The sequence below is a fragment of the Gallus gallus genome, chromosome 2, assembly GCF_016699485.2.
Source record: "Gallus gallus isolate bGalGal1 chromosome 2, bGalGal1.mat.broiler.GRCg7b, whole genome shotgun sequence".
Taxonomy (NCBI): domain Eukaryota; kingdom Metazoa; phylum Chordata; class Aves; order Galliformes; family Phasianidae; genus Gallus; species Gallus gallus.
This window is the reverse complement of record NC_052533.1, coordinates 91,456,382-91,469,184: the sequence shown is the minus strand read 5'-3', so window position 1 is coordinate 91,469,184 and position 12,803 is coordinate 91,456,382.

Sequence of the window (12,803 nt, the reverse complement as noted above, 5' to 3'; positions counted from 1 at the left end):
AAAACAGCACTAAGTGTGTTAAGGATTTTCTGGAAGGGGCTTGGAAACAGATTCTATTGGATAGACTGCAGGAATACTTCAGCATGGTGGGAGTTCCAGAACCCTGTGGGGAAAAAAAGCTTGAAATAGGATTTTGTCCTGAGCAAAAATGAGCACTGAAGAGTTGCTAAAGTAATAGGGCCTTTGTAAAACTAAAGGGACTTTGCAACTATTCAGTTGTTTAGTTTTAGGATTAGAAATCAGTATTACTATATAGCAGCAAAGCTTTCTTTAGGTGTAGCCTCTTTTGTCACCACCAAAGGTGCTAACAAAAGCAGTAGTGCTTGACTGGAATGAACGCTGCAGGCAGAGAGGGCCAGGATGGCAGCTTATGCTGTCTGCCTGCTTCAGAACTGCCTTCTTGAAGGCTCCCAGGAAACTAATAACTCTTGCAGAGGTCTGGCTTGCTACATCTTTGACTCTCGTGCATTGTACAGGGGTTTACTTTAATTCACAATAGCTCGTGTTGTTTGAAAAGCAACACTCAGAGTGCAGAAGCTAGGCACTACGTACAGTGTGAAATAGCTAAACATGAGGGAAAAAAACTTTGAAGTATGGAACATCACAGCACCATCTGCTGGATGCACAACTGCTGTTTTCCATGCAGAGCTTTGTATTGCTTTTTTTTCACCTGTTTACTGAAAGGTTGATCGACTCCAGTTAATATATTACATGAATGCAGGTATAAATATATGCTCATTAAAAGGCTCCTGAGTGAGCTGGCTTGGCTGTCAGACCAGTTTTTCTTTAGTGAAGGTACCACAGAAGAAGAACAGGACTGCAGATTTTGGATAGCCTTGTAGCTGCTGGGTATTTTACTGTGCTGAATAATTCCACGGTGATGTTAACTATTGGAAAAATATTCTTGCTGTCTGTGCAGTTTCTTACTCATCTCTTTGCCTACAGTCACCATCATTTCTGTGGGGCAGAGTTACACAGGAACAACTTCACAAAGGTGCAGGGCTGCAGTCTCCAATTTACCTGAGCAGAGAAGATTAATGCCAGCTCTCTATTTACAAGAAAACAAAAGTAAGGCTGTAAAAAAGGAACGGGGTTATGCTCTTCTCTAATCTGTCTGAATCTTGGCTGGGCCTATAAGGGCTACCAATACATGCCTGCTTAGCTTATTTACTGTTTGCTCTTGTTTGGCACCCATGTTTTGTTCGTGTGATACTTAGCTGTTATGGCTGAGCAAGGTAGGAGCTCAGCTCATTGCCTGCTGACCCAAATGGTACATGGCCTTAAATAAAGGAGAGATTCTGTCAACTTCTGCTTAGCCAAACTATGTCAAAGTGTGCTGAATGCCCTCAAATACTAAGGCTTGGATAGAAGGACTTGGATCACCTTTGTACTTTCTGATGTCCCACCCCCTCCCCCAAGGCAAGTTTGCCTTCGTTGTTCAGATTCCCATCCAGATGACCTTAACAAAAATGTAATAATGGCCCAATTGGAAAACAGGGCATGTCATGCTCTTGCTGCTGTTCTCAAGTGAGATTCTCTTACACCAGGAATGGAGATCTACAGTATGCATTTTTACGGTCTCTTGTTCACTTGGTGAAGCTAAAAAATGGAGCGTGGACTTCTGGTTTGCAATATCTCATTTCCATTATGATGTGTCTTGTTACAGAATAAGCCCTAACTGGCTTTTAGGAAGTCACTTTATTTTTGCTGTTCTGGGAAATGACAGTGTGCATATTAAAAACACAATCCTATTTTCAACTATGTGACTATCCACTTCTGGCTTATCAAGAGCAAAGTTTTCTAATTTGAAACTGTTTTGAACTTGGCACAGCAACGGGACAGATCAATACAATGGGAAAGGTGCTACAACAAAGGTGATAATGAAAGGACTGGCACTGTAGAGAGGTGCTATAAAGGAAGGGAAGAAGATTGCTCACCTGTATCAGAAGAGTCCAGGTTTGCAGGGGAAATCTCCACCAAGGAGGGATCTCTGGAAAGAGATCCTTCCCCAGTGGCAATCAGCCCTTAAATGGGGTCTAAGAGAGGTGCAGCCTGGCTCCACCCCTTCTGGTCACACAGCTCAATTGCCTTCACCTGTGCTCCCAGGGCTGACCAGGTCCTTTCCCCAGGTGCTCAGTCAGTGGTTCAGGCTGTGACTCAACAGCTCCCATACACTTACAAAGCACAGGCCTTGGTTTAACAATGAGTTGACATGGAACAACTAAATTAAAACATATTTCCATAAGTTTATGCTATAAACCATTTTCAGAATGTTGTGATCTTGACCTAGAAACAATATGAAGTAGAGATAACACAGCTGATGTAGATAAAGAATGTGTTTGTTCACTCTGTTAATGTATTAGCTTAAAAAATTACTTTGTTTTTATCTGAACTCATTTCATTAAAATAGAGTTGATCCAGGTGTTAAAGATGTTTTTATGCTATGAGGAGTCGGTCTGATTTAACCATAATTAACAAGTTATGCAGAGGATTTAGATCACTCTGGAGGATCTGCTTAGGCTGCTCAGAAAAGCTTAGTGGTGAGTGATTCTGATTGCAGTCCCTTGCTAGCTTGCTCATACCATTCCATTTTGCGATGCTAGGTTCTGACAAACCCTGTATGCTAAGGCATATATATTTTTTAATATTTTAAATATTCATTATTCTATTAATTTTGCATATCCTTAGAGATTCTGAGATTTCTTGAGAACTGCTTAAAATGCGTGCCAGTGGAATGTGCCAGCTGATGCTGACATGTTGGTACATGGTGTCCTCATTCTGTCTGGGCAGGCTCCTGTTCTTCTCAGTCGTGGGGGCAACCCACAGACCTCTTATGTTTCATCCCTTCAGACTGAACAATGAAGCAACAAATACAACCAAACAGCTTCTTTTGTCATTGTTACTGTGCAGTGCATTTGAATCATGAGACCTGTTGGTCCCCTGAGGTATCATCACAGGAAGAGGAAACATTCCACCATGATAACTCTCGTTAGGGGGACTGGAGAGAGCTTCAGCAATACGTACTCCTCCAGCTCCTTCCTGTAATTTGATTTATGTAGAAGAGTTTTAATGAAATGAACATGTTTTAGTGGGGAAATATTGGTAGGTGGGTGGTTGGATTGGATGATCTTGGTGGTCTTTTCCAACCTTGGCGAGCCTATGATTCTATGATCTCTGCCACTGAGACCACAAGCCTTAAAGGGTGTAGAAGAATCTGAAAAGAATTACACTTAATGCTAATATTAAAACAGAATGAATCCAACATAAGGAATTGGTACTTGTTCAGTACCAAGGGGTCTGCAATGGGGCAGTCTTTTCTTCCATATAAATTCATAGACACCAATGCAGTAGTGAGGCTAATGTATCCAGGAGTATGCAGCAATCAGAGAGAATTGGGTACTTCAGATAAGACAGCTATTCTGGCAAACGATGCGTCAGTTCACAAGCTTGGTCTGTCAGTCATTTTCTCAGATTCACCGATCTTCTGAGAGTTGTCAGAATTGGCAGGGGAAAAAGTGACTTGTATCTTAGTATTAACAGGGAATGCACCAAATGCAAAACAACACACCCTGTAAACCCCCTTACTTCAGGTCTTAAAGTGGCACGTATCACCTGGAAAACATCCATTTATCTTTCAGTTTAAAGATGAAAAACTCTCTGTTTTCACGGTACTCTGAATTTGAGAGCTTGATCCCACTAAATCTGTTATCCGGTTTAGGGCCCAATTACCAGTCACAGGGATGAATGAAGTCTCCAGATAAAATGACACCGTGCTGAGATAATTCAAAAGGAATCAGCCACACTACTTCAAGCTGACATTTTTTTTTATGCTATAAATGTGACTCTTTGAAAATTAGCTGTTTATGGGAAAACGTGCTCTTTCTTCTCTCTCACAGACTTCATATAAAGCCTCAGCGAAGTGCCATATCTAATATCTCCACAGAGTATATCCTTTCTTCCCAGCTAAGAAGGAGCAAGTCTAGGTAGATAACAGGCGTGTTTACCCTTGGCTGGAGATGCTGCATGCTTCTGAAGAATCTGAGACATCCATGGTGCCATTGCAATCAGCGGAAATCATTCATGTAAGATACCAAGGAGAGAGTTTGGACTTTGTATCTGTATGCCCATTATGCTCCCAAGCTAGGCTCTTCTAGATGAATTCCTCTTGTAATTACTGCATTAGGAATAGAGACACATCCTGCCTCCAGCAGCACTTTTAACAGTAACTTCTTTTTTGTCCCAACAGTGTATGATCAGATAGATGAAAGCAGGCCTATGGCAAGTTGGGAAACAAAATGCTGATAATATGAGTGTATTTTTTCTTCTCTAAGTGTGATGGGAAAACTGAGTGCATTTCATTATGCCATTATCTTCCGTTCCTGTTTGCTTACCATAAATTACCCTCAAAAGTTGCGTGTGCTTCTCAGGTAGGTTCTGTTGCAGAAATCCACCTGTTCAGCTGGTTTCCCATGGGTATAAGTAGGAAAAAACGTAATCCTAACCTCTATAGAATTAGTGGAGGGAGGTGCCCTGGGAATGTGAAGGGCATGCAAGGAAAAAGTGTTCTGGTTTCTGTGTTTCTTTGGAGTTCAGGATACTGACCTGTGGCATGAAAGATACAAACATCCGCTCATCAAATGGTTTGCTTGTATTCTGATAAAGGGGCATGACAAAGGACACAGATGTTATTCTCACGTAGAAAGAAAAATAACCTCTGTATTTTCAGTGTTTCATTATGGAAGTTCCTATGTAGTTTCATGTAATGGATTAAGGTAAAGGACTTTCACCTATGCCATTCACTGTGTCTGTCCCAGTGTGCAGCAAATGATCAAAGGATCATGATGTTGTGCAAATACATGGGAAAAAGGAGGAGCTGCAGCTGCCATGAGGCCTCCATCAGCTGCCTCTGCTCTGGGCTGAACCAATCCAGGAACCTCAGCTGCTCCTCACGCACCTTGTCCTCTGGACTCTTTACTATCTCTGTAGCCCTCCTTTGGATGCTCTCTCATAGTTTTATGTCCCTCTTATACTGTGGCACCCTATGTTGCATGTGGTGCTCAATGTGAGGCCGCACAACACAGAGCAGAGTGAGACAACCCCTTCCCTTACCTGGTGGCAGTGCTGGGCCCAAGGTATGGTTGGCCCTTTTGTCTGCTTAACACCATCCTTATGGCAGAAAATCATTTTCTCCTTTTCACTGGATGTGTTTTAATATTTGTGTTTCTGTTTCTCAAACACATCCTTGCACTTGGCTACATGAATGACACCTTTCAGCTTCCTAATTTTTAGAATTAAGAACAATCTGCGGAAGGCAGGGGAAGGAAGGCCAGAGTCCAGAAGGGCTTGGCTGCTGATCACTTGGGTGGGATCACACAGAGAAAAAAACTCTTCAGAAAGAGCAGAAAACCAAAGCCAGTGAGTGTTATTCATTTTGAGTGCAAGAGTCTTGTCATCCATGGGATGTATATCTAAGACGTGATTTTGTTTCCTCTGAAGTACACTGAATGGATACTAACTTTATGCATCTTCATGAATTACATCAAATATTTCAACAAAAATTCCAGAACTTGTATGAGGATTTAGGCATTTGGAGTGTAGGATTAATGGCTTATCCAAAACTGATTTTAAGAACTGTCATTCACTTAGAGGCTAAGAGCTATGAAATCATCACTTCTAAACGTTCAGGTTCCTATAGTACAAAAATTGCAAAGCCATTGCTGCCTTTTAAGCCACGTCAAGGCATGTGCTGCACTTCTATTGGAAGGCCTTTGAACATATGAGAAACCTTTCCTCTGCTTGAAAAGGCTGTTACAAAGGGAGAGAGAACGCTTATTTGTAGGCAAAATATTTTATGCTTAGACTGTAGGCCCTGGTGGAACAAGTAAGGCTGCTTTTTCCACTGAAGTTGCCATTAAGTATATTGCAGCTCATCCAAAGTGCCTGACCTACTTGCCTTGATCTACTTCACTCATAAGCAGGCTCAGAGCCAACATGCAGGCATTTATCAGGGTACCCAAATATGAACTAGTTTTCTAACCAAGACGCCAGCCTTGTAATTGTCTGCCTCTGCTTTTGTTGGGGTGTTTTCACATCTCTCACAAAATAGGCTGTTGATGGTATGATGTGTACAACACATCACTGGTGCAGAGGCTCAGTTTAAGGCACACACCCGCTCTGGGCTGTGGCAGTATTTATTTTACCCTTGATATCAACAGTGGTACTTTGATAGAAGAGATGTGCTATGAAATATCTTGTACTCCTCCTTAAGGAGGTTACAACGACACAGACCTCCCAACAGTAACATCAGCTACCCTAGGATGCAAGTTCTGTTTACATGCTTATACATACATATGCATTTATATACACGTATGTATGTACTAATGGTTATTTTTGAGCTATTTAAGAGCAAATTACATTTGTTAAGATAAGAACCTCTCTGCTTGCTTTGGTTCACTCCAGGTTCGCTCCAGTGACAGAATGGCTGCAATGGAAATACACAGGCTTTATTCAAAGGCTGCTGCTTGTGGCACAGCCAGCCGGGTTGCAGAGGTCAGTGAACTGTTCCACAGCATCAACTCCTTGGTACTCCCAGGCAAGTAGGGGCAGGTTGCACACTACCCCCTCAGGCCCTCACCTCCTGCCTCTGCTGACTCCCGGGCACCACAGAATGTTTTCTCCTGGGAGAAGGAAGTGTGAAGACTGTGTAAAAGATGTGCCGCATGGTTAGCATCAACTTAACGCTGCAAACTCATAAGCCAGTGTCTGAATGTAGATGCTGCATAACTGCTGTCTGAGTTATCTATGGTAAGAACCTCACCTGCATGGAGAGCATTAATCACCACTGGGAGAATGCTGTTGCGGTTTGGCTGAGCAAAGCTGCCTGAAAGATATTAAGACTGGTAGAACCTCTTGCTGTCACTTTAGCATGATTAACATCTGAAAATACTTCTGCTTAACTGTTAAATATATTTACAATCTTGCCTTGGAAAAACAGAAGGTCTTCTGTCCCACCATTCAATACACTGCAATGGAGAAGACGCTTGAGGAATTTTTTTTGGTCTTCCCCAGGCTGTCATTTAAACTCTGCACACACATTTTACAGTGTTGTAAGCCTTGGTGGCCCTGCTCCTGGGAGGTGCTGAGCATCACTGCTTCACGTGTAGCACAGCCTACAGCCACCAGCCTTTGTGAAGCACTGTGTGACCTGTTGCCTGGGAACTGAGGCCTTCCGTGAATTGACCTCTTTCCTTAGCCATACCCAAATGGGATTATCGATGTTTAGGTAGCAGTTGTTAATTTTGGAGCTCAGTGGTCTTTGCCTCTCTACTAGTGCAATTTCACAGCTCTGCCTGACAAGTTCTGCAGCAGAGAGTGCTGCCTAACTTGTAGTCCCAGATTTTGGCATCAGTTACGAGTATCTCAAGAGACAATGTCTGGGAAATTCTACTCAAACTGCAATGTGATCTGGGCAGAAGAGAGGAGGTGAAAGGGCTTGCTGCTCCTGCACTGGAAGCAGAAGCAGAAATGCTTGAAGGTGAGTGATATTTGGGGAACTGTGTGAAGGAGCTTCTCCATTCCGGCTTTACTCTACTAGGAGGAGAGGATAATTTAAATGTCATGAAGGTGGTATACTGAGAAATGACAGTAGGCTGCAATAATAACCAGGTACCACTGATTGTGATATTACAATATCATCCTCCTTCTCCTGAAATATACCTTCAAGAAATAAAAAATAGTCAGCTGGAGCTAGAGGTAATTGCTTATAGAGTGACAGGTAGTGGTGAAACCCATTATATCATTTCTCTGCCAATGAAGTATTTCTCCCAGCAGTACATTTCTTACGTATTTGCTCTCAAACTTAGTATTGTAATTACTTATGATACTTTTAAATTAAGATGACAATTAAGGCATGCTACTTCTGCTGAATTGCTTCTGAAATTAAGTTACTCATATTTGCATCAACACTTTGTAACCAAGTGAGGCTGCTTCCCTGAGGTAAAAACTCAAAGTAGGAGACCATCTCTGACCTGCATAGCTTACCTTTTCAAAGAACAAGATAAATAAAGACATCAGTTCTCCTCCACTTTAACCTGCTGTTTTAATTCTCCTAATTTTCTGTAAGCCATATCCTCTTGCTTGAAGACTTACCAAGGAGAAGGTGTCCATGTCAGCACTTAGCTGAACTATTCAAATTGAGTGATCTTTCCTTGAAGGTTAGCCTTTCTTGCAGTTAATAAGCTGCCATCACAGTGTTTTTATGAAGGAGATAAAGCTGCCTGCATATAAAAAGCTTCTAAACAATGTTGTCAATGTTTATGATACTCCATAAATGGTATAATGACCATCAAACAGTAAATCTCTTACCCTGTGGACTCTAAACCATGTTCCAAGTTATAAGGTATAAAATAAAGTGCAATTAGCAATGAAATAATAAGTTACAAAGTAATCATCACTCCTTTTTGTTCCCACAATCATATTATTTCCCAGTAGTATAAATAGAAAAAGAGTTAAATGACTACAAATTTAGTTGACCTATTTCTAATCTTACACTTACTATTGTAATTCAAGAAAAACTCCAACGAGAAACAGATATAAAGTTAGGGTAAAGGAAGGCAAGATTTATGCAAAAATAAAAATATTTTAAATAAACGTGAATAAACATTTAATATCCCCCCAAATTTTGTGTTTCATTTGCAAATGGGTTTTATTATATAAAGAAGAAATACATAGGCTATGAGATATGACCTCACTTGTAAGACCTGTTAATACAAGGTATTAATAACTGACTAACAGCTCCTTCAAAATGGACAGAGAACCATAAGGACAGAGCTCATACACAGACACAAACACCTAAAATGAGGAATCTGCTACAAGTTCAGAGGCTCTCTTGTAAGGAAGAACTGGCTGCAAAATGATGATGGGACTACTCACATCTAAGAGGGTACTACTTGCATGCCATGTGTCATCCCAGCAAGTCAGTAAACAGTGTTTGTGTATATTGTATTTATCTTTTTGGTGCTCACTGTGTTTTAAAGGGCATTATAAACCAGATTAATAGCTCTGCCTTACATACTATTGCGTGTAGTTTGGTACTCAGCTGTATCTCCTGTCGTTCTTTCAGAGTAATGTTTTTGTTATGAAAAGAGAAGGCAGCCCAGCTAACTTCCCAAGAAGGATCTCCTTAAACCAGCGTTCATCTGATTGCAAACTCAGTTGATATCAGAAAAGAAAAAAAAAAATCTTAGATAAATATTAAGTTTTCCTCAGTGGGCAAAGAGTGAAATATTACTCCCTGGATGAAGCTGTGGAGACCAGCTTCAGGGCAGGTGAGACTGCAATGGATAAGGGACCTAAAGCAAAAAGGCAGACCAAAAAGCTCTCTATGGGGCTTTTTTGAAGCCAGCAAAATCACTGTACCTGTGCGGGGGGGCTGGCAGCTTGTGGGCGGGCTGCTGAGCCAGCAGGGGGGGAGCTGGCGCAATCGCGGTACAATTTAAACACCCTCCTAACGTGTGAAACGGTGGTTGCTGTGGAGACCAGCTTCAGGGCACGTAAGATTGCGCTGGATAAGGGTCTTAAAGCAAAAAGGCCGACCAAAAAGCTCTTCTTAGGGTTTCTTTTGAAGTCAGCAAAAGCAGGGTGCTGGTGGGCTGCTGAGCCAGCAGGGGGTGGAGCTGGCACTGCCTGCTCTTATCTCTTTAGCTTGGCCTTGACCCTTTGCTGTGAGGCTAAAAGCACCCCTCGGCAGAGCCAGGTGAAAAAAAGGGGGGTGTTGTTCACTGGCAGCAGGAAGGGAAGTCAGTCTGTGAGCACAGCCCATACTGCCCATACAGTACTGTAACAGCAGGTGTGGGTAGCAGGATGTATGTTTTTGTCTTTGCTCAGGAGACCAGCTCTCCTACTGACAGACCCTGAGACCACAGGTTCTAACATGGTCTCTGCCAGACAGCAGGCCTGCCCCAAGAAGGCTGTGGCAACCCAGGCAGAGGGCCTGCCCAGAAATGTGGTGGTTCAGGTCTCTGGCTGCAGGGAGTGCCTGAGCTTGCTGCTGCCGAGGGAGGATGGGAAAGAGGCCACCTGTGTGAGGTGTGAGCAGGTGGATGAGTTGCTCAGCCTAGTGGTGGAGCTTAGAGAGGAAGCAGAGAGACTAAGGACCATCAGAGAGTGCGAGAAGGAGATGGACTGATGGAGTGATTCTCTGTGAGAAAGACACAGAGATTGCACCCCCATACTGACCTACCTCGGTTCCTCAGGTGCCTCTATGTAATAGGTTTGAAGCCCTGAAACCAGAGGGAGAGGTGAGTGAGGATGTGGAGGGAGGACTGCCTCCAAGAGTGTCTAAGGTGAGGAGGTCAGCTCCACACTTGAAGACTGGCTCCTCCAGAAAAGAAAGGAGGGTGATAGGCATAGGTGACTCCCTCCTGAGAGGAACAGAGGGTCCAATATGTCAGCCTGACCCTACCTGTAGGGAGGTGTGCTGCCTCCCTGGGACCTGGGTCAGGGATATTTCCAGAAAACTTCCCAGTCTGATCTGACCCTCTGGTTACTATCCATTATTGATAGTTCAGGCTGGCAGTGATGAGGTCACTGACAGAAGCTTGAGGACTATTGAAAATGATTTTAGGGGACTGGGGAGGTTAGTTGATGAAGCAGGCATACAAGTAGTTATCTGCCTGTATTCCTGCAGTGGCAGGGAAGGACAACCCAATGACCAGGAAAACCCATCTCATGAACACATGGCTGAGAGGCTGGTACAAATGCAAGCATTTTGGGTTCTTTGACCATGGAGTGGTCTACTCAGCACCTGGCCTGAAGTCTGCTGATGGGTATCACATGTCTCAAAGGGAGAAACAGATCCTTGCCCAGGAGATGGCAGGACTTGTTGAGAGGTCTTTAAACTAGATATGAAGAGGGAAGGGGATAAAACCTGGCCTGCAAGAGATGAGGCTGGGGGAGTGATAATGGGATTAGGGGTGACACGAGGGGCTCAGCTGAAGTGCGTCTACACCAATGCATGCAGCATGGGCAACAAACAAGAAGAGCTGGAAGCCATTGTGCGGCAGGCAAGCTATGACCTTGTTGCCATTACGGAAACGTGGTTGGACCGCTCCCATGACTGGAGTGCTGCAATGGATGGCTACAAACTCTTCAGGAAGGATAGGCAAAGAAGGAGGGGTGGTGGTGTGGCTCTCTATGTTAGTGCTTTGATGTTATTGAGCTTATAGCTGGGGATGATAAGGTTGAATCCCTATGGGTATGGACCAGGGGGAGGGCTGACAAGCCAGACATCCTGGTGAGTGACAGTTATAGACTGCTGAACCAGGATGAAGAGACAGATGAAGTGTTTTACAAGCAGCTGGCAGAAGCTGTGTGATTGCCAGCCCTTGTCCTCATGGGGGACATCAACTTCCCAGACCTATGTTGGGAATACAACATAGTGCAGAAGCAGCAGTCTAGGAGATTTCTGGAGTATATGAAAGATAACTTCCTGATGCAGCTGGTCAGAGAGCCTACGAGAGAAGCTGCCCTGTTCGTGAACAATAGGTCTAACAGAGAAGGTCTGGTGGGAGATGTGGACATTGGGGGCTGTCTTGGACAGAGTGACCGTGAAATGGTAGAGTTCTCAATTCTTAGTGGAGCCTGGAAGGGGAACAGCAAAACTGCTACCTTGGACTTCCGGAGGGCGGACTTTGAATCATTCAGAAGACTAGTAGGGGGAGTCCCCAGGGATTCAGTCTTAGAGAGTAAAGGGGTCCAAGACAGCTGGTTGCTCTTAAGAAGGAAATCTTAAAGGCGCAGGAGCAGGCTGTCCCCCTGAGCTGCAAAATGAGCCGGCGCGGAAGAAGACTGGCGTGGATGAGTAGGGAGCAATTCTTGAGGCTCCAGGAGAAAAAGAGAATGTACCTCCTGTGGAAGAAGGGACAGGCAACTCAGAAAGAATACAAAGAAGTTGTTAAAATGTGCAGAGAGAAAATCAGAAAGGCAAAAGCCCAGCTTGAACTTAACCTGGCCACTGGGGTAAAAAGGAACAAGAAACTCTTTTATAAGTATATCAACAGTAAGAGGAGGACCAGGGAGAATCTCCATTTTTTGCTGGATGAGGCTGGGAATACGATCACTGAGGATAAGGAGAAGGCAGAGGTTCTGAACGCCTTCTTTACATCTGTCTTTAAAAGTCAGACCAGTTATCCTCAGGTTTCTCCACTCTCTGACCTGGCAGTCTCGGCTGGGGAACAGACTAAACCTCCCACGATTCAGGAGGAAACAGAGACCTGCTACTCCAACTGGACTGTCACAAGTCCATAGGACTGGATGAGATTCACCTGAGAGTGCTGAGGGAACTGGCAGAGGTGATAGCCGAGCCACTTTCCATCATCTATCAGCGCTCCTTATTGACGGGTGAGGTCCCAGAAGACTGGAGGCTTGCCAATGTCACTTCCATCTACAAGAAGGGTTGTAAGGAGGACCTGGGGAACTACAGGCCTGTTAGCCTGACCTCGGTGCCAGGGAAGGTTATGGAGCAAACTTGAGGGACGTCATGCAGAAAGTGCAGGACAACCGGTGGATCAGGCCTAGCAAACATGGGCTCACGAAAGGCAGGTCCTGCTTGACCAACCTGATCTCCTATGATCTAATGACCCATCTGGTGGATGAGGGAAAGGCTGTTGATGTGGTCTACCTAGACTTCAGCAAAATCTTTACACTGTCTCCCATGGTATTCTCCTGCAGAAGCTGGCAGTCCGTGGCTTGGACAAGTACACTCTTGGCTGGGTAAGGAACTGGCTGGAGGGTTGGGCCCAGAG